This window comes from Anguilla anguilla, chromosome 12 (assembly GCF_013347855.1).
Source record: "Anguilla anguilla isolate fAngAng1 chromosome 12, fAngAng1.pri, whole genome shotgun sequence".
NCBI classification, from domain to species: Eukaryota; Metazoa; Chordata; class Actinopteri; order Anguilliformes; family Anguillidae; genus Anguilla; species Anguilla anguilla.
Window position 1 is genome coordinate 5,980,165 of NC_049212.1, and position 22,592 is coordinate 6,002,756.

Genomic DNA, 22,592 nt, shown 5'->3' on the forward strand with positions numbered 1-22,592 from the left:
TTATTTCAAAACGACCTAATAGTACCCAGTCATTGCCATTGACAAATACCATTGATTTAGATAATACTTTTATAATATTGTTTTATTATTCACATAGGTGATATCGGGGATACAAGGGATGACTTTATCGCAATTAATGTTCAGCTTCATACTGAATGTAGGATTGCGAACCTTTTCTACGATCGCTGTTTTTGGTAAGGTGCCGTAACGTCGCGTAATCCTGTCATTATACATAACCTATTTGTCCACTCGTTTTCATAAACTGAATTAATATGACAGAGCGGCTCCTGTAGTTGTCTTAAATTATGACGATGCCGTTTTACAGTTTGTACGCTTCAAGGTTGATTGACAGTCGCTCATATTAGAAAACTACGCCCATGAACACCCTCAACCTCCTCCCATAAACCGAAGATACACACCCAAGATGACAATACAGCTGATTTAATATAAAGGTTTGATCAGCGGATTGCGTAGGCTGTCCCACACTCTCTCGGGCTGTGGTAAATGCATCTCTTTATATTAATTCTTTGCCAAAGGAAATCACGCAGTGACTAAGTTTGTGGATTTAATTTTTATATCACTAATGACGGATACCGTTTGCGTGGCAAAGAAATTCCACTTGCTACATGGCTGTTTGACTTTGAAGGACGCGGGGATATTGAGCGCACCCGGAGAAGTGGTAAAACTGCAAGGCAGCGTTAATCTATCCCTACAATGCCAGTAACTATGTAAGGGGGACGAGAGCCGTTAAATGTTCGCTGCTGCCGCAGCGTAAAAGACGGGGTGCAGGTACAGCAGCGCATATTTCCTCGGATGTACCTGAAAAGGATTTTCCTGCTTGTTGAAAACAACACCAACGACCACAAAACGCGGATATAATCTGTCTACTGGGTTGCAAGCACATGTTTTGGGAATTTTACCATCTTTTTCTGTGGGTGCCGAGAACAAATAATCTTTTATTCTGCATATCCTTGATTTTTGACATCCAAGCCATGCCAGTTGTAGATATCGATAAATATTCTATAATGAAAGACTCGATTAGATTTCGAATTAGATGGGACTAATTGAAACGCAAGAACTCTAATGAGACGTCGTTAAGAGTTCTCAGCTCCCTATCGCCGCCGAGAAAAATAAGGCAATGTATGGGGTTGTGTTTCTGCTCTCCGCAACTTAAAACGACACGGCGGCGTTTTCTTACGATTTTACCCGTCTACTACAGTCCATTGGATTCGCGTTATTACACCTCAGCGCTGACGGACAGCGCAGGAGATTGTTAAAGTCGGAAAGAGGACTGCAAGGAGAGGGAACTCGACCTAAACGAAGAGAAGTAACCATCAGCGTTCACATGTAAAACCACTTTCCTTTCAAAAGCACCGTCGCACAGGTAATATTTTCATTACACGACTTTGATATGGTCTGGAACACATTCGGGTTTGATGGTATTGTGCTGTGAAATAAACGTCGTGGAATTAAACAACGAGTCTCCGGAACGCTCAAGTTGTATGTAACAATGGGCATAATGTAAGACAATTAAGAGGGATGGGCAAAAAATAGGGTTATGATATATGAGTCCACATACAAACTCAGTGCCTCGTTGGTCAGCTGTGCAGTGTAGCAAAAAATATAACCTACCCAGCCGCATTTTTTACACGAGTGGAACAATATGTCCAAGCGGCAGTGCTTTCATATAGCTCTTTTGAAACAGAGGATCACGTTCAACTAAAATAAAGATGGTTAAATTTGTTATTGGTGAAGTTTCTACTCATCCACGATGTTATCTTGTGACGCCTACATGTCGAGGAATTTTGTATGAAAGGTTCCCAGTCAGTTGTGGATTATCTAGCAGAAGCGGTTTTGCGGTCTGAAGTAGCCTATAGGTTTTTTTTTTCTTTGCATCTCGAGCGTGTATCCGGTGGTAAGTGATGTTGTATTCTGTGCTAACATCTGCTCAAGTCGTGCAAAGAACACATAGCAGTGGTGTTCTAATACTGTGGTGTATCGTACATGTTTTTATCTGGGGTGGATATTGCAGTTTCGTCTCAAATGAAGCAATGTTTCTACAAAGGTAAACGCATTGGTGCGCGTTTCTGCATCAGAAAAGGGCGAGACTTGGTTTCTATAGAGGTTGCACACTCTGTGAGCGCGTCTGCACCTTGGTAAGTCAAGTTGCCCCAAAGGGGGGGACAAAAAACGTTACTTTGCGGCATGGTTGTGGATCCCAAGCAAAATCTATATAAACTAAATTTGGTGCTCATAAGAGAATTGTATATTAGCCTACTAGTTTGTCCCCATAGTATACCGTTTGCTCAGCAATAAACTGGTTATTTAAAATAATGGTAACACCGAAGTGCACCCGTATCGCATAAAACACAATATTGTTCATTTAAAGTAAAATATTAAAATGCGTGTTATTTTTTAAACTTCTTACAGCCAAAATATTCCCCAGCATAATTATTGTTAATTTATAAAAGGATGAATACGCGTGTTCCATTTTCCCCGAGCCCCATTAGAAAATTGGCTATTTTCACTAGATGTGTTTTCTGCATTTAACTTGGGGAGAATACCTATTTTTCCCCATAGCCTACCAGCGGTTGCTATGTACCACGAAGCAAATATTATGTTGGATTAGGTAGGGGATTGAGCAATTTGCCTGGCATTACCAATTGGTAGAAGCCAAGATATGGTCCGTGGTGTGCTGGACATGCTGCGATTCCGAAACAAATGCACTCGAAAATGAAATTTTGTTAAACGAGTGATTACAACGTCTATTGGAATGCGCCCTTTTAATTGCGGGGATCGCATTTCACTCCATTTGAGCTGTTTTGGATTAATTTTACATATATCTTAGCCTTTGGTACCACATATATAGTACATGTGCTTTAATATGCTAGGCTCTCCGTGGTTTGTAACGTGTTTTTCCCATTCAATAATATACCACACTTTGTTACCTCGGAAACATAATTAAAGAATCATCCATTGTTGTGTGTGTGTGTGTGTGTGTATATGTTTGTGTGTGCGTGTGTGTGTGTGTGTGTGTGTGTGTGTGTACGTGTGTGTGATTGTAATAACACATACGGCATATCTTAAATGTATTAATTGAAGATAATAGCCTACTGAATATCGAACTGCAGCGCCCGATCATGTCTTATTCTTCGTCACAGGTAGGGGGCTGTGGTGTTCCAATCGCGATTACTTTTGCCACTGGGCCCTTTAATTTGCACCTGAGACGATATTTTCCGCCTGTCCATTGAAAAGAAGTTCTGAGTGTGCTGCAATATGCAGTATGTCCGTTTTGTCCGCACATTCAATCTATCTGGCCAATACATTTCAATTTATTGAAACGAACGTGTTTTTACATAACTTCTCTCTTTTTTATTTTATTTTAATGTATTTTTATTTTTTTCAAATTGTAGCCTATATATGTTCGCTTCTGTACATTCAGCAGTCACATACTACCATCTCTGAGACGGATCACAACTCCGTGATTTTCTTTCTCTGTGCTATTTCGAGAGATGCTGGAGATCGGGCTTGATGTGACATGTTTTAAAGTTCGGCAGACTTCAAGCTGACATACAGCGTAGGTGCCGTGCGGGTGATCTATCTCCAGAGATCCGCTATTCATGGCGTAAGATTGACAGCTTGTCTTTTGTTCGCTGAATGCTCTGTGATAGAGAGGGTGGCCGGGTTGCTTAAAATGGCAGTCTGTCGCCAGCTGAGCTTCCGTGGGTCTCAAACGAGCGGTAACCCGCCACTATCTGTATGGGCACGTTTTTAGAAGGACGACACATGGCGAGGCCATCTGTTCGCGAGTTCACCATTTAAGTGCTCGAATTGTCCCAGTTGGGTAGCTTGGCTTTGGAATGATGGAGCAGTGGAAGGAAATGGTACAGGTTTAATTCTGATCTTGTCTGCCAACTGGCTTCTCCTCTCTGGTTGCCCTTTGAAAGAAAGTAGATCTAAATCAAATCTGATAAAAATTGCTGGGTTGGGGGTTGCCATTGTAGCCAAACTGTTTCCCCAGTGCAACTACAATGTGAGTATATTTGAGTTGCCTTTAACTTAAAACTAAAATTTACTGTTAGTGGTTCGTGAATGTCAGTAGAATATTTTTGATTGATTGAATTGGACCCTTTTCAGTGGTTCTCATGGGGTGCTATATTTAGTACACGGTACAACAATGCGCAAATCTCAACAGACGCATTCAGCTCTCTCCACGCCCACCCTCTTCTAGGTGGTCCTGCTCGGTCTCCTTGTTAGCACATGTATGAATTTTCAATCTCATTCATTGGAGACGACAGCACCGCAACAAAGCGTCAAGGTGGAATCGGAAATGGGGGTGGATGACATAATTGAATATTACATTGCATTACATTTATTTGGCAGACGCGTTTATCCAAAGATTAACATCTGGTGTGTGGTGGTGAAGAGATTCAGCGTCTCTGGGATGGTCTCAGAGCCTGACACGCTGGATGACACCGAGGAGGCCATCAACCCCGTTTACCCTCGGGTGGGATGCTGAGAAGACAACAATTTTTAAAAAAAATTGGTATTTAAAAATAAAGAAAAAAAAAAAAAATAATTCTCCTATTCAGTTACTCAAACCTAAAAACCACATTTTTATTTATTTTTATTTTTATTGTTATGTGAGTACCAGAGTTAGGAATAATGCCAGTTAAAACATATGCTGTCACTATTAATACTACTACTAGTACTACTTCTATTACTACTACTACTACTACTACTAATAGTAATAATAATAAGAAGAAGAATTATAAATTGCCTAAAGATTCAGAAGGCTTTAGATAATGAAGCCTGACTGATTCTTAAAATGCACCAAACAGCTACCAAGGTGATGGCCTTGGAAATGATGGCTTGGAGTGGCACAAAGTAATAATTCCCTTGTTAAGCTGACACTATCATTTATGTGAATGGACAGTAACTTTAGTGATATGCCATGTCATTCACTATATCAAACTGAATCAAACACATTAGGGGAAAATTAAGAATAATTTCCTGCTGTCATTTCCATTGGCGATTCCGAGTACACCCTGGTGGGGGGTATGCTGTCTCCTGGGAGTCCAAGGCAGTCCCAGTTTTTGACTGGTACACCCAAAAATTGGGGGTTCCAACCCCCTCCCCCCACCCCTTGGACTGTGTTCTCCAATCTCTCTCTCACCCCCCTGGGTCGTGATGACAATCTCCACCCAGGTCCATGCACATTTTTTTCCAGCATACTATTATCAAAATTTAGAAATTCTAAGCTGGCAGTTTGGCCCAGCAAACAAAAAGCCCACAGCCTTGAAAATGCTTGTGCTTGGTTGCAGATAAAGCTTAGGAACCCTTCCATCTAACTCCAGTGCCCTTTGCCCTTTAATCTGAAAAATACATTTAAAACCCATATTAATACTTTATTTTTTAGTACTTGTTTGTGACTTATGGAATGACATCAGCTCCTGGTCACTGAAAATAAATGTGGAATTGGCGGCAAAAAGTAACATTCCCTTAAATGTGTTGATGATAAAGCGTGTTGCGTTTCGCTTGAATGAAGATGTTAGCAGATTTTTCCACAGGATTCAGATATAATTGTTTTTGAATTGCTTTGCTTTGCTCAGGATGAAGTGCAACAGAGCTGTCAGGCCAAGGTTTTTATTGCCCAAATGCAGTGGGTGCCCAGGGACATGTGGCTATCGATCGCTTTGCAGGCCGTACGCGTTTGATCTCTCCGCGATCCGTCCTTTGTCGAAGTCTTCCGCTGTGTGCTCGGAAGCTTCCGCCAATGCGTACAAACAGGAGGGCATTCTTCTCAGAGGCCTACGAGCTCTGTCTCCTCATCTTGTGTGCGTATTCGTGGAAGAAGCCTGTTAAAAACATGTCAGAGCCACAGATCGGTGGCATTGAAAGGCTTCGCTCTGCGGAAGACTCAGTCAGTTTGAGGAGCTATAGGATGGAGGTGGCTGGGTGAAAGAGAGCATTGTTTCTTCTGCACTGGTTGCATGGGATTCTTCTTGAATTGGTCCATGTACAGGGCTGTGTACTGAGTGAGTGGTAGAGAATTTATGGTCATGATCAAGTCACGACCATAAATTGTCTCGTTGCACTGGAAGTCACGAAATTTACAGTGCACCTCAGAACAAAATAAACTTTATTAATAAAAATAAGAAGATGCAGGGAGCTACTGCTCAGCAATTACCCTTGTATCTTACTGAGAAAATTACTGTAGTTTCACGACAGAGGGAAAAAAAATAGCGATTTCAAATTGCAACTTTAACGACACAACTCATGAGATGCTACTTTTAGTGTTATACCAATGTGTTCACCTCAGATTTGATTAAAAAAAGGGCGTGAGGACACTTCTTTTAGAGGGCCCGTGTTCTCAACAAGCCCACCTTCCATTAACAATGTGAGAATTCATTAACAGTTCTTACAGTGGACATAAAACATTCAGGTCAAAGTGACATTTTCGTTTATGTCAAAGGACATGAGTGCCGTTGGTCATTAGCTGTCACAGTGGAGCAGTGTGACATTTTCCATGTCAATCTGACATTGGTGGTTCACTGCCAGCTCACACAAGGGACGTAGTTCTTTGACATGTCATTCACTGTGTCAAACCTACAATTATCCTTGTTAAAAAACATTTCCAATTTTCTTTGGTCATCGCCATTGGTGGTTCAGAGTGTAGAATTTTTTCACCTTTGTTAGGAAGTGAGAAAATGCTATTTGTTTGAGAAGGTGCATGGAGAGCTACTTCCTGGATATCCACGTGGCATCACATGAATGTTGATGATTTCATCATTCTCTCCTCTGTGTTATCAGGCTGTTCCTGTCTGTAAATTAAAACGAAAGACCAGTTCTGCTCTGCTGCTGCAGTAGATATTCTGTAGTCACCGTATGAAATGTGGTCCGGGGGTGGAGGTGCCTGGGAATTCTAATTGTGCTTTGTGGAGTAGCCGTTGATCCCTCAGTTAATTACACTGCTGTTCGGCTCCGCGTGCTTCTTACCGCACCCAGCTCCCCCCCCCCCCCCCCCCCACCTCCCACCCACCCCCCCGAAACATATCTGACTCCGGCAACTTGACATTCTGGATTTAATGCTTGACAGTGGGTATTTCGCAGGCTCTCAATTATTCAGCTGATCCCGATCGAGCCCCGTTCGGTCTCCTGGGCTGTGTGCTGTGAAAAGCGCTGGCCCTCGGAGGAGCTTGAACACCGGGGGGACCGCCTGACCCAGCCACAGCACGCAGCTGGAACTCCAGGCTGAGAGCCAGGCTGAGCCCTTTCACTCCTGCTCTCTGAGGAGGAGATGACCAGAGGAGGCTTCCATGAACCCTGAGTCGGGTCGAGCTGCGATGGGCTGCCAGCGAGCTCCCGTTAACTGGAACTCCCAAGCTGAGAGCCAGGCTAACCCCTTTCGCTCCTGCTCTCTGAGGAGGAGATGACCAGAGGAGGCTTCCATGAACCCTGAGTCGGGTCGAGCTGCGATGAGCTGCCAGCGAGCTCCCGTTAACTGGAACTCCAGGCTGAGAGCCAGGCTAACCCCTTTCGCTCCTGCTCTCTGAGGAAGAGATGACCAGAGGAGGCTTCCATGAACCCTGAGTCGGGTCGAGCTGCGGTGAGCTGCCAGTGAGCTCCCGTTAACCAATTGGAAGGGTTTTTTTCCCCCACTCCTCAACAAAACAAAGATTGGCTCAAATCTGTGAGTGACAGATGTAATAGAGTAGCTCTGCGTATTTTTGGTTTCGTGAAACCTCTGTCACTTTTCACGGCTGGTCTGAGGTTGAGACTATGACTCACCTGTGGCACACAGGTCTTATTGTGGGGCCCTGCCATTGACGCTCTTGACACTGAACCACTGCGGTGAAGCTGCAGGGACTTGCACAGTAAATACGGCACGGTGCAAATTGTCATGAAGATGAGAAGTATAAGTAGCACAAGACGGTGGTTTCCGCTAAGCGGATAGATAATGATTAACACCAAGCTTGACCCTCTTTACCTATATGAGCAGGACCGTAAATCAGACCCTCAGAAACGTATCCGTGCAGTGCTCCTGAGAACGCTCCAGTCCAGACCCTCAGTAATCACCACCCACCCCCCTCCCCCCCCTCACCGCCACAGGAAGCCTTTGCTGAGGTTATAAATAACCCGTGACATCCCATCACCATCCGCATCTGCCTGCTGCACGCGTTACCGGGTTACAAGATCTGTGTTCCTGCTCCGCTTTTACTAAAATTAATTTTGAGATGCTGTAGTAATTAGGGCTGTGCCGATTAATCACTGGAAATCTCTAAGCGATTAAACACATTTTTTTAAGCACCGACGTTATTTTAATTATTTCTAGCCACTTTCTTTTTTATGGTGTCCTGTTCGCACTGTGCATTGTCGTAAGATGGTGTTTGAAAGCATCGGTGCTGATCTGGTGTCAGTTTTGACGTCTGAGCGAGGTTGTGATATGGACATGGGAAATGTGTTCCTTGTACATCTCTCAGGTGATGATGTCGGTGTCTGCGTGCACAAATGGCCAAAATCAAATGGGCATCCCCCAAAATGCTTTGCAAAGAACAGGAGGAAATGGTGCCATTTGCTCTGACTTTGAGCAGGGTTTAGAAAACAAAGTCAAATGTAGACTTTGCAACACTGAGCTAATGTTCTCCAGCAGCACTGGAATGATCCATAATCATCTGAGATATAATCACCAACAGTGACTGTGAGTGACGAACCTGTAGAACCCACATTAGCAGATTGAGCCCGAGCACATCTAATTCTCAGCAAACATCAATGAGAGCTTTCACTTCGAAAAGGTGTGACAAAACAAGGCAACAAAATTTGACCAGAGGTGTTCCTGTACTTATTAAAGGACAGCTTTCTGGAATTTTTCTTTGTTGCCACTTAAATAAAACAAATTTGATCTTTTGCCTGTTTTTTAATAGAATACATATATTTTTAAAAGATTCAGTAATCCCAGCACCTTATTGTTGTTGCATATTCTCAATCAGACCTGGGTCAAATACGTATTTGTTTTGGATTTAAATACTTTTCTACGCTTAACTGTAAGGTTTATTGGAACCAATGAAATACTCTCAAAAAGTGCAAACCCCATCTTCAGGTCATATTGGCAGGCTCAATTACACCAGGAAAGATCAATAGACCGCAGAAAAGTATTTGAATCCAAAACAAAAACGTATTTGACCCAGGTCTGTTCTCAATGCATTTGAAGTTGTCTGCTCTGTACTACCCATCATATGGCCCGTTTCTGTGATCTTCACTCTTACGTAGGCCTCAGTATGTGCTTTTGAAGTCTACTGTATGGCTGCTTTCCCAACTTTGTATTTAAAAGCATATCTTGGCTATTGTTTAGGTAGCACGTCATTTAAAATAGAAATTCAGACCCCGCCCCCCCCCCCCCCCCCCCCCCCCAACACATTGTTTCGCACTGGGTAACCATTGCAGCATTTCCCCCAGGATTTCTTTGTTAGAGGGGTGGTGAGATGTTGGGGAGTGGGGGGGGGGGGTTGCTGGTGAGATTGCAGACTGGGGCTAGGCACCTCAATCAATAAAACTCCTTTCTGCCTTGCCTCTCTTCACTTACTGCTTGTGCTGCTTACACAAGTTGCAGAGCATCCCCATGAGCAAAATCGTGGAAAGTCACCATCTGTGGGGCATCTCCCGAGTGGCCAGAATACAAGTTTATAAGATGTCGTATCCGTACACCTCACATGATTTAGGGTGGGTTAGAAGACATTTGACATTTAACAATACCTTGGTCAACATCAGCAGATACACAACAGTGGTAATTGTACAATGCCATGTAAAAGTATATGCCTTCCTGATTTTCTCTTTAATTGTAGATTTGCCACGCTGAATGGTTTTAGATCTTAACACAAAATGTAATATTATACAACAATAAACTGAGTAAACACAAAATAAACACAAAACATTTTTAATTCATAATTTGATTTATTGAGAAAAATGATCAAACTCCTGTTTCTCCCACGTGAAAAAGTGATTTCCCCATTAGTTACTCAATCTAGCAATGAACCTGATAACTGATAATTAGATTCAGCTGATTGAATCTACACCTTACTCATATTGAACCTTACCATCAGAATGTTATAGTCACAACAAACTTTCTACAAGCACACTACGCCACAATCAAAGGGAATTTGAGAAGGGATGAGAAGAAAGTTGTTGAAATATATCAGCCTGGAAAGGATTACAAAGACATTTATAAGGCTCTTGGACTGAGTGAGAGCCATTATCTCCAAATGGCGAACACTTGGAACAGTGGTGAATCTTCCCGAGAGTGTCCGCCCTGCCTAAATGTCTTCACGGGCACTATGACAACTCATCCAGGTAGTCACAATAGATCCCAGAAGAACATCCAAAAAACTGCAGGCCTCTTTAGCCTCAGCTAAGGTCAGTGTTCATGACTGTACAATGAGACAGAGACTGAGCAAAAATGAGATTCATGAGGGAATAAAACAGGCGGAGGAAATTAACCACTGCTAAGGAGGAGAAACATCAATGCTCATCTCACATTTGCAATGAAGCACCTGGATGCTCTATTACAGATTATCCCCAAAGTGGGCTAAAATTTATCCACAGCGATGTGAAAGACTGATAACAAATTATAAGCATTTGGTTGTAGTTATTTTTGCTAAAGGTGGGGCAACCAGTTATTAAGTTTAAGGTATGGGTGATATGGGTGTTTGATGACTTTCTTAATGAATTAAAAGAGATTATTTTCAAAATGTGTTTTGTGTTTACTCCCTTTGTCTAATATTACATTTTGTCTAAAGATCTGACACCATCCAGTGTGAAAAACCACCTTTGTGATAGAGATTAAGCCTGATTACAGTTATTAGGTTTTTTCAAGCCAGCTAACGGCAAGAAACCCTGGCTATGTTAAGCTTCCTTCCTGGTGTGCCTCCTGGATCACCCCCCACCCACCCCTCTGGATCCTTCATGGTGTGCCCCCTGGATCCCACCCCTTATCTGGATCCTTCATGGTGTGCCCCCTGGATCCCGCCCCCCTCTATGGATCCCCCGTAGTGTGGCCCCTGAAACCCCCCCCCCCTCTCTGGATCATTCATGGTGTGCCCCCTGGATCCCACCCCTTATCTGGATCCTCCATGGTGTGCCCCTGACCCCCCCCCCCCCCCCCCCCCCCCCGGATCCTTCCTGGTGTGCCCCTTGGATCACACCCATTATCTGGATCCTCCATGGTGTGTGCCCCTGGATCTCTCTCCAGATCCTTGGAAAGGCTCACTGCAGATTGCCAGGCACATAGTCTGAAAACAGTGCGGCCACTTTAAATGCCATTTGAGGGCCAACAGCTGTTCTCCTGGTACGTCCTGGTCCTTAACTTAATATCTGTCACATGATCTAGCAGGAGATTAACTGCCACTGAAGCATCTTCGTGCCTCAGTTTAAAGCCTGGCTTTAATGAACATTTGGCCTTAACTGTGATTTACAACTGAAAGCAAGTGGAATGTTTTCTTACTCAAATCCAGGTCAGCAAGGAAATTAACAACTGCTGAATTCTCCAAACTTATGGGGGAAAAACTAGGGAGGAAAAAAAACTGTGCACAGGTGTAGAGGCGTTTAATTTTATTATTTTATCCAGGTTTTTTTCAAAAAAACAATCTGCAGAAACTTCCTGTTTCGTTGAATGTGTAAATAAGGCTAGCTTCATTGGGCCGATCATACATACTTCACATATACTGATTTGGCTGCAGAAAGACATGATTAATAAACACAGACCAACGGTCAGAGCTTAACAGTGGTGACAATATTGCTTTTGCTGTTTTTCACCCAGTGGACACTGATTAGCATTAATGGCTGAAAGATATTTGCATTTAAAATCTTGTGCTTGATCCTTTGGAAGCAGTTCCCTAGCGTCTACTGGGACATTTTTATACCTTAGGCACTCAAAGTAAATAGATAATCTGTTCAAATAAAATCAAGTAACTTGGAATATATGTATGGCTTTTAACAAAATCCTTGGTCATTTAAATGAAATAAGTTCCTTGGTTACATTACGGGGTCAGTCAATACTCTTTCCCAGCTACTCTGGTGCTCTCAAGCATTGATTTTCAAATCTGAACATGAATGGACATAATTTCAAATGATTCGTTTGACTAACTCTTTCTCAAAAAAATCATTTGATAGCCAGCCATACTATCTGCTTATGTGTCTCGGTTTTAATGGCTTCGGGGGAGGGGGGGGGGGGGGAGAAAAGAAAAACAATAAACTGTGAGGATAACATGATTGCGCTTGAAGATGATAACCTCTCATTCACACCAGTGCACTCGGTGCTGCCTCCGGTGTGCTTCTCTCTAAGTGACACTGCCACGCCGTGAACTTGACAGCATCGCGACCGGTTTTTGTAAATGGTCGCTACGTGTAGGCAAACATATTTCCGGGGCTTTTAAGTTGTGTTTTCCTTACAGCTCCGGCCTACATGCGTACGAGAAAAGGACTCACTTACCTTCATGACCATACATGTCGACGGTCAACCCTCGTGTGCATTTTAAAGGCTTTTTTACAGTCTCGGTGTGTTTAAGCACATGTATAATGTATGCTAATGGCTGAGCCAAGGAATATTTAATCACATGTGTTTTATTCATTCAGCCTTTGCATATGCATTGGCTTTTGCAATTTAAAGCACTGCCCCGCAGTGTAGACCCTATGGTTTGTTTATACCTCCTATACTAGGTAATGTGATGCACAGCCCCTGGCATACGCCCACTGCATTAACAAGGTTAAGCCTCTGTTCTAAAAGCAGTGTTCTGTAAAACACACACACACACACACACACACACAGTATATGACAAAAATATACAGTACTATGGTATACATTGTTATAGTTTTAATATACATTATACATAGTTTTAATATACATACAGCAGTAAATCCCTTGTATTTGCCTTAATAAATTGCCATTAATTATATGCATGTGGTTTGGGGGAATTTGTTACAAATGTACATCCAGGCTTTATCTTGCGGTTGGACCCTTGCAGTGTTGCATATTGAACATATGTTGGAATGTTCCGGGCTGTTCGGAGCTGCTAGCTTTGATTTTTCCAACCGTCCAAGGTCCGGTATACATTCGATTTGAGGGTCAGCTGCATTTCATATTTGCCAGTTTTGAATATGAATCAAAATGTACTTTGAAATATCCTTGTGGACCCTCGCCTGCGCTATTCAATTTATGAAATTCCCTTCTGCTCATTTTCTGAATCGACTGAATTTAATGGAATGGACCCCCTTCCCTGGTACACAGTAACGCGCATAATATCTAAAATGCATGCTGGGTAATTCACCTCTAAGGTTATTCACCTTTAGTGAATATCCTTCAAAGGAAGGCGATTTAATGTTAGTAAATCAGGTAGAAATCTGGCAGGATTCCTTTATTATTTCCCACCGTGTTTACTCCGTTTATACTCCGAGCGCAGCCCTCCTGTGTCCGCTGAAATGTTTACTTGAATGGAAGCCGCAAGCTACAGGGTAGGCTATGATGATGGCCTGTTGCAAAACCACAGAGTATCTTATTTTTTTTAGTTTGTTTTGCATTTGCTGAAAAATGATAGGGATTGATATGCTCCTAGCAATTCACTCTTCACTGCAACCTGTTCTTGTCATCCACGACAATATGTCAATACAACTTAATCTCCTCCTGCAGATAACACAGGAATTGAGCAACCTGAAATTCTCCAAGTCCACACGTTATCTGAAACACTGTGTGGCATCGTGAGGGCCTGCGTTTTGTGAGGGCACGGTGTGCCGCGCTAGTCCGTACCTGGCTGTGTTTTCAATTATTTTCCTCCTGCCCCTAATCTAACAATCTCGGGGGCCGAGCGGGCACTTTAGGCTTTCGACCAGTCGGCTGCTACAGCTCACCGCCCAACTGTGACAAATAACAGGTTGGGTTTATGACGGAAAAAAGAAAACTGCTGGCCACAAAAAAAAGGGTTTAAGCCTGGGATGCTCTGGCCCAGATATTGCAGACTTGTTAGTTTGAAAAGTCGCGGCTGGCTGTGAGCTTCTCTCCCAGCAGGTCACTCCTGGTGAGAGGGCCTCCGCATTGTCCGCTTAGAGACTGTCGAAGGCACTGGTTCGAGATTTCCTTTCTTCGTGGGTTTGCACCTTCATAGACACACCCCTCCCTGCCCCCACAGTCACAATGTGGCTATGTTTCAGGGTTTATAAGAGGTCTGTACGTAGGTTTGTGCCTTCACAAATACCCCCCTCCCTGCCCCCACAGTTACACTGTGGCTCATGTTGCAGGGTTTATATGAGGTCTGTACGTAGGTTTGTGCCTTCACAAATACCCCCCTCCCTGCCCCCACAGTTACACTGTGGCTCATGTTGCAGGGTTTATATGAGGTCTGTACGAGGAACAGCCAGGGAGATTGTGCCATCGAAAGAACAAGATTGTGGAGCACTGACAGGCATGACGAATTGGAAGAAATGACAAACTTCTGTTGGACCACAGGCCCAGGAGTCACTTCATCCTCCACCACCTGTCATGAGGCAGGTCTCCTTAGACCCTCTGCTTAATGATGTCTTGACATGAGCTGAGTTGTTGGTTAAAGACATTGTGACATGAGCTGGAATGTTGGCTAATAATGTCGTAACATGAGCTTGAGTTCTGGTTGATGTCGTGACATGACCTGGAGTGTTGGTTAATGACGTCTTGACATGAGCTGGGGCGTTGGTTAATGATGTCTTGACATAAGCTGGAGTGTTGGTTAATGATATCTTGACATAAGCTGGAGTGTTGGTTAATGACGTTGTGACATGAGCTGGAGTGTTAGCTAATGAAGTCGCGACATGAACTGGAGTGTTAGTTAATGACGTCTTGACATGAGCTGACGTGTTGCTTGGAGAGCAGGCTCTTTTAAGACAGACGTTGGCTGCCATAATCCCCTTCTCCTCATGCAAATCGGTCCTGTGTCACTGACTGACAGTTGCCTCCATTTGCTGTGTCTTTGTGAGGGGAATCCAATTTGCTCTTAGACCTTTTCCCAAATACAATTTATCTTGTTCTTCTCCTCATACAATGAGAGGAAATGCATTAGAGCACACAAGTGGGAACCTAATCGCTTAAAAAGCATTTTTACCCACAATTTCCTTCACCTGTAAAGTCCCCGCAGTTGTCTGATGTATTTCTACCACTTGTTTCTGTAAGACCTGAAGATAGATTTCCATAAGCCTACAACAGCGCCATTTAAAACAGGAACATCTTATCACTGCATTAAGCCAGGTTACTATTCTAACTGGAGCGCTCTGTGTTTGCAAATTTGAGTTGAAAAAGTAAGTGGTACTGTTATCATTTTACATGGCGAGAGTGCACAGAATAAATGTAAAAATTCCGTCGAAATGAATGAGGCAGCAAATGGAGGCTAGACTTGTCAGAGGCCGCGACGCAGGGGCGTGTGACTGTATAAACCCCGCCCGCCATGTGAGCCGTTCTCTCTGCACATAACGTCTGGAATTCAGCCATTCGGTGTACGCCCGCTACGAACGGAAGCCGAGCATCCGAAAAGGCCTTCGCCGCTCGTTTCGAAAGCGGCGGTCACGCTCCACGGCCTCCGCGAGAAAACGGCAGGACGTCCGAGCGACGGACGGGAGCCAGGAGCGTCGCCGGCGCGTTCGATTTCACGCCGGGGTCAGAGAAATCACACAGCGGCTGAAACACGATTACCTGCGGCGAGTGAAGGGAGGCTTCGGCCGCTGGCCCCGCCCACAAAATCCTCTGAATCCCTGCCGGCTTCCTTTAAACAGCGGAAGCAGTAGGAGCAGGACATTGTGCGTGTTTCCGCTGAGAGAGAAATGCACAGCACTGGGAACTGAGGACTAGGCCCAATGGTGAGGCGGCTGAATTTGAAAGAGCAAGGTATTTGAGCAATGAGTGTTTGAGTGAATGGTAAGTGAATGGTGTCTGTGCCTTGCGATAGATTGGTGACCTGTCCAGGGTGTATTCCTGCCTCTTGCCCAATGCACGCTGGGATAGGCTCCAGCACCCCCCCACGACCCTGACCAGGATAAGCGGGAATAGATCATGGATGGATGGATGGATGGATGAAGGTATGGGAGCACATAGGGATGTCTTTGTAGGGTACAGTCACAGACCTTTGCTCACCCAATTGCGGGAGCAGACTATATTTTGCGCTCAGTTTGTTTGCTGTGCTCCTTAGAATTACAGCATATGGCACTTGCACGCTATTGCTCACTAATGCAAACTGACTATAGTAAAAAATAAATAAAACTTTCTGCAGTCAGTGGAGAAACATGGCATTCACCATATGCTATGTGTGCAGTGCGTTCCCTGTAAATGATTCTTTCCCACCAAACCTGAGTGACAAATGTAATCAAGCTCTAAATTAGCTTGTTTTTTTAGATCAGCATTTCCGTACCCTTCTACTCCTGCAGCACGCTGATAATATTTCAAAATCTTGTGGCATATCAGTTTCTCAGAAGCCAAAAACGAATAACTTTCTACTCACCCCCGAAACACACACACACATTTTCTCTCTTACGCACACAAACACACTCACACTCATTCTTTTTCTCTCACACACACACACACTTTCCCTCTTACACACGTACACAAACTGATGATGATTATTATTATTATAATAATGGTGAAGTAAATAGGATACACTCTCCGTGGGGATCGCGCACTTACGACGAGCGAAGTGAACGAGTCGTAGAGCCCCGCCCCCGCTGCTGTCAGCCCGTCGCTCTTCTCCGTGTGCAGTATGTCAGGCCTCAGAAGCTGAGCTTGGCGCAGACGGGCGTTGGAAACCGAGCGACAGAACTGCACTGGCGTTATTTGTGACTGTTGAACGCTCCTTTTCAGCGGCCAGCTGAGCACCGTCCAAATAAATGTCGCCGTATTTGATTTTGTTCTTCAGTGAGCCGCCTTGTGCTTAAAGGGGCGTGTGTTTTCTGCTTTCCATCACGGAGGAACTCATTGGGTCAAGGGCCCAATCAAACTATGCATAAGACACTGATTAAAAGTAGAATTTATACTTCTCGTCGAGTATTTCCAAATGCTGAGAGAGAAGGTCAGTTAGTGCTGTTTGAATGGGCTTTGGACAAGGGAAACATTTAGCGTATCCTTTTGTACAGGTACAAGCCAGAGGGCAAGCTCAGGTTTGAATCCTTGCAGTGTGACTGTGTGAATAAATTGCGGAGACTTTCATCTCTACCTTGCTTTTCCGTATACAGTTTGAGTTGACTACAAAAGTTTGCCAAATAGCCCAGTTTTGAGCACTGTTCTTCAGTCAGCTCTGTGTAGCAGCTATTTCTGCTGTTAGGAAACGGCTAACAGTTGTCTGAGAACTTTTTTCTCCAGTCTTTTTACATGCATAGCTTTCTTTTCTAAATTAGCTAGCTTTGTAGACTGCTGCACAGTGCTTGAGAAACACTGTCTTACATAATAACTTTCATTTTCTGGGACTGCTGAACAACAAAAAGTACATTTTTGGGTAAAAAGTAATTTTGAATTCCATATACCATATTCACATGTTCCATATTCACGTGGAAAGATTAAAAGCAAGATAATCATGATCCTCACAGGAAGAGTGGGATGTTCATTTGTGTGAGGTGTGGAACATGAGTGTCCACACCAGTGTGAGTGTGATATCAAAGAGTCATACCTGTAAAAAGAAAAAAAAAAAAAAGGGTTGTGCTTATTTGGTAGAGGGTGGCACGGTGGTGCAGTGGGTAGTACTGTCGCCTCACAGCAAGAAGGTCGTAGTTTCGAATCTCGGCTTGGAGCCTTTCGGTGTGGAGTTTGCATGTTCTCCCTGTGTCCGCGTGGGTTTCCTCTGGGTACTCCGGTTTGCTCCCACAGTCCAAAGACATGCAGGTAGACTAATTGGAGACTCAAAATTGCCCATAGGTGTGAGTGAATGGTGTGTGTGCACTGCGATAGATTGGCGCCTGTCCTGCCTCTCGCCCAGTGCACGCTGGGATAGGCTCCAGGACCCCCGCGACCCTGCCCAGGATAAGCGGGTATAGATAATGGATGGATCATTTGTAGATTTTTACAGTGTTCAGATCTTCTTACTCCTTCTTCTTTTTAACATCACCGTTCACAGTTTCAGTGCCCAAACGATTTAATTCCACACCATTTAATTCCATCGTCTTTCAGATCTTTAACCCGCACCCCATTCTCCTAAATCAAGTTTTGCTGAATTAGTCAATTGGGGTCAGGGACTGTGAAATGCCTTGCTAATGCACTCATTGGAAATGCAGTAACTCAAATCCTGGCCGTGCGAGGGCTGGCTGCACTTGGAAAACCTCACAAACTTTGGCTTCAATTCTTGACACAAACAGTGTGTCTTCCTTCCTGCACCATGATAAGGTCTTCAAGTTTCCTGAGAATTGGATGATTTGGCTACAGGCAGGAGTCACAGGAGATGCGCTGGGTAGATGTCTACATGGCACTCATGAGCTGTATGATCTCCTCAGCCTTCCGGATACTTTCTTTCCGCTGACCCTGTTTGGCCTTTTCCATCTGTTTCCTTAGTCATGGGTCCATGGGTGCAGGATTGGGTTGCTGGGATTGCTGGGTATTGCTTCGCGAATATTTCTCCATACGGAAGAGCGAATTCCATCTTGCCTTCATGTCAAGGATCAGTGTGTGCTGGGGAAGTTCTGATATGAAAATAAAACATCAAATCACACTTGAATATTTAATTAAATTATTGAAATGAAATGCTTTAATGGGCTCCTTACCTAGGAGCTGCTGGTTTTCTTTCAGGACTGTTTTAGCCATTGATTACCTCTTTATCCAGATCTCTTTAACTGATTTCATAGATCTTTTGTACTGCTATGTTGAGAATGTGAGCAAAGCATACAATTTTCTGGACAGAGTTTCTTTAAGGCAACAGCTATAGTGGAATCATTGTCAACGGCCACTGCAGCGATCTTGCCAACCTCTACGCTAGATTCTTCCAGAATTTTCAAATTTCAGAATTCACAACTGCCACTACATCTCCTGTTTGTGTTTGGTAAACAGTTTTAAGGACCTTCTGTTTCTCACGGCCCTAACTTACGTAATGTGCTGAAACTGTAAGGTAGCGATCGTGATTTATTCGGATCGACCCAGCAGTTGTAATAGCTAACTTTGGCTAACATCTTTCAGCTCTGTGGTAGCACTGGACTTTTCAGCATTATACCGGGCAGGAATCAGTGTGTTGTTACTGAGGACATTCCTGCAGGGTCTGGAGTTGAGAACCTTGATCATCTCAGTAAAACAAAATTATTATTATTATTGTTGTTGTTGTTGTTGTTGTTGTGTGTGGAGTAGTGGGACTAGCTGTTTCAATAACTTATAACAACGGAGCTGCTTCTCTTTTTGACTACTATGTACACAAAAAAACTGTATATTCACTGACAGGCTGATTAGCTGTGACCTAAAGCCCTTGGAATTCACTGTTGAGTGACTGGGTCACAGACCTTTGGACTTGATAACCCCCCCCCCCCCCCCCCCCCCCGGTCATCCTCCCACTCCCAGTAGCGTGAAGGGAGTTTGGACTTGGCTGAGATCAGTGGTAGAAGGAGGTGGAGTGGGCTGAGTCACCTTCAAAAACTTGCCAAATCTTTCAAATGCATGCATAGCAAAGCAATTAGCTTTCATTCATTAGCCTATTTGTGATGATTTGCTATGAGCCTAGCCTATTAGCCTAGCCTAGCGAACTCCATATATGCGGCTCTGGTACGGCATAGCTGCAGTGGATGAGGATGGGGCCATGGATGAGAAATGGATGACTGCGGGCAAAGTAGTAGAAAATTTCACATTTCTACAGATTTATTTTACATTGGGCCGTTGTTTTGATGAATTGCTCGCTTCGCCTCCTGTACTGGCAAGGGTTTAATTACACTTGTGGCCACGAGCGTCGTCGCCATTGACTCGTGTAAAATGTAGCTGCTCTTTAGACCGATTAGTTCTCTTTCCGCCATGGGGATGAGAGACTGTGTGCTTGTGAACGCCGCTTACTTTCTAGGCTGCTGTGTCAGGATCAGTGTGTGGGTATCAAAGTGTATGTGGTGAAGGCACAGCACAGCCCTGCCTCTTGTGCAAAGACCTGGCACTGAGGGAGGGAGAGAGAGAGAGAGAGAGAGGGAGAGGGAGGGAGGGAGGGGAGGTAGAGGGAGAGGGAGGGAGGGTGGGGGGGGGAGGGAGGGAGGGGGAGGGGGAGAGGGAGGGATTGGGAGAGAGAGAGAGAGATGTGATGAGAGCAGGTTATTATGCATAACAACTTTGATCTTGAGCTCAGGTAACCCCCCACCCTGTGTTTGAGTAGTCAATTCATTCCTGAAATACAAATGTGATCTGGTCTGGCCATTTGACTTTCTTTTTCCTTTTATGGGAGCTGTATCTGGATATGTTATCAGGATTATGAGAAATGCATGTTAATGTAAGGTGTAAACAGGGTCAGAGAGAGAAAGTGGTAAGATTATGCTTGACGTGACGTTTCTGTAACTATTTGGCATTATGGAAATCTCACCCATTTTCTCCAGAACCGATAGCAGAACCAATAACGTCGGACCTTACCGATGCTCCGGGCTTCGCTCGTTTAGAACCGGTCCCTGTTTAGAACCGGGTTTTGGGGGCAACCCTAACCGGGATACGTGAAAGGAAGTGTTTCTGTGCTGCTTGACCCCGCCACAGTCACGGGCACTACCCTTACACCACAGTGTTCGCATTCAGCAAAGTGGCTTACAGCAGCTGCTGGTAAAACAGTTAAGCAGAGCGACTGAAACAGGCCTGGAAGGTTGCAGTCCGATTTGTCTTCCGGCTGTCTTAAAAATATTACCATTTTCTGAACTCTTTGAACCAATAATAATAATAATAATCATAATAATAATTGCCATATGTTCAGTCCCTTGTTTCTGCATCTATGTGGCCTATAGATGTAAATAAATAAATACATTAAAAAAAAAAACCTTAATTCAGGACAATTACGACTTTAATGAGGATGTTCTGACCACATCTGCCTTACTGGGACAGTCAGCTGATAACTGATTGGCACCAGTTCCCTCCATGACCACAGCTGGGAAGCACTGTTTAAATCTGTGAAAAGAGAACACTGATGCTCTAACACAAGTGAACATTGAACCACTGCAAATTGTAATAAAAATAAATTATAAATACATAAATGACATGACATGTTGAAAATCTAAACGCATATAGCAAATACTGATGGAACTGACTGGAAGGCAAGACTGAACTGCAACAATTAATATGTAAAAATTGTATTCATTTCACAGTGCAAACACTGTGAGTAGACAGGCAAGGCATACATACAATGACAAAGCTTATTCTTTTTAAAATGATGCTTGTTGTATTAAGTTGTATGGTCAAACGAGGTGTGGGATTATTGGCTGATTGGCTATTTGAAAATGCAAAAGTAAAACATGCTGATGTGGATGTAGCAGTGGATTAAGTGTCCTACCCAGGATTAAGGTACCTAATCATGCATTCAGTCCTAATCACTTATTCATTCTCTCCATCAAACTTGAATTAAGCAATCACCGAAAGGCAAACAACAAAGAGAGGTTTAAAAACACATTTCAGAATACATATGCAAATGCCTTATTTTTTGTTAGGTAGTTTGGAAGGTCTTACTGTGCTTGCAGAATCGAACCGAAGTCTGTCAGTGACAGTCCAGCGGGTCTATGTAAACTGGGTGGGGGGCGGGGCTTTGGTGGATAAATCATGATGATGATTGGTGGAATAAGTAACGTGTCTGCGCGAATGGGAAACCCGCAGACTCCGTCACCCCCGAAGACTGTTGTCAGTGACAGTCCAGCGGGTCTATGTAAACTGGGTGGGGGGCGGGGCTTTGGTGGATAAATCATGATGATGATTGGTGGAATAAGCGACGTGTCCGCGCGAATGGGAAACCCGCAGACTCCGTCACCCCGCGGATCAGGGTTGAGCGGCGCTGTCGCGCTAGTCCCCTCCGCGTGAACGTAACCTTTCCCTCGGCCTCTCGCTCGCTCCAGTGAGCCGCACGCGTCGACAGGTGCTCGCTTCCCAGAGAGGCGGGGCCTTGAGTTCCCCGCACCGTGTCCGAAACCTGCCATGTGCATTCATCTGAGGAACGAGGATCTGAAATTCTCGCGAAAGCGAAGAGGTTTCACGTCTCATTTTATATTCACAGGGCCACGTTTTCACCATAGATACTTCTAGACAGTGGTCTAGTTTAGTTACATGGACCGTTTCTTATCGTTATACACTTGGCTCGTTGAAGAATAATAGACCTGAATAATTTGAAAACCAAAATAATCAACTCGGCTGTATTGTATTTTGTGTACCCCTTGTTCAAGAGGTTATGCATTAACGGAATGACTTTTACAGAACCGTTCTATTTAAAAAAATAATAATTCAAGTTGCATTTAAATGCTCTTGTCGGAAATCTAGTTCATGTAAAAGAGGTGTCTGCACAAAAATAGCTGGCTGTCAGTATTTCCCAAAGGACTAGGAAATGAATAAATCAGTTCTTTTTAATGCGGCCATGAGGGAAGGTTTTTTTAAAAGTATTTTTTCATGGTTAGAGGGAGATTTCAGTTCA

The 22,592-nt window shown here is 43.9% G+C and overlaps 1 protein-coding gene across 2 annotated transcripts in view; it reads left to right on the plus strand.

The window, feature by feature from the left end:
* Positions 1–392: 392 nt before the first annotated feature.
* zgc:172282 (leucine-rich repeat and fibronectin type III domain-containing protein 1-like protein) overlaps positions 393–22,592 on the plus strand; it is a 120,939-nt gene continuing 98,739 nt past the window's right edge. For both annotated transcript variants that reach the window (XM_035383738.1, XM_035383736.1), the window contains exon 1: positions 393–1,384. The gene's annotated coding sequence lies outside the window, so the exon portion shown is untranslated. The remainder of the gene's footprint in view (positions 1,385–22,592) is intronic.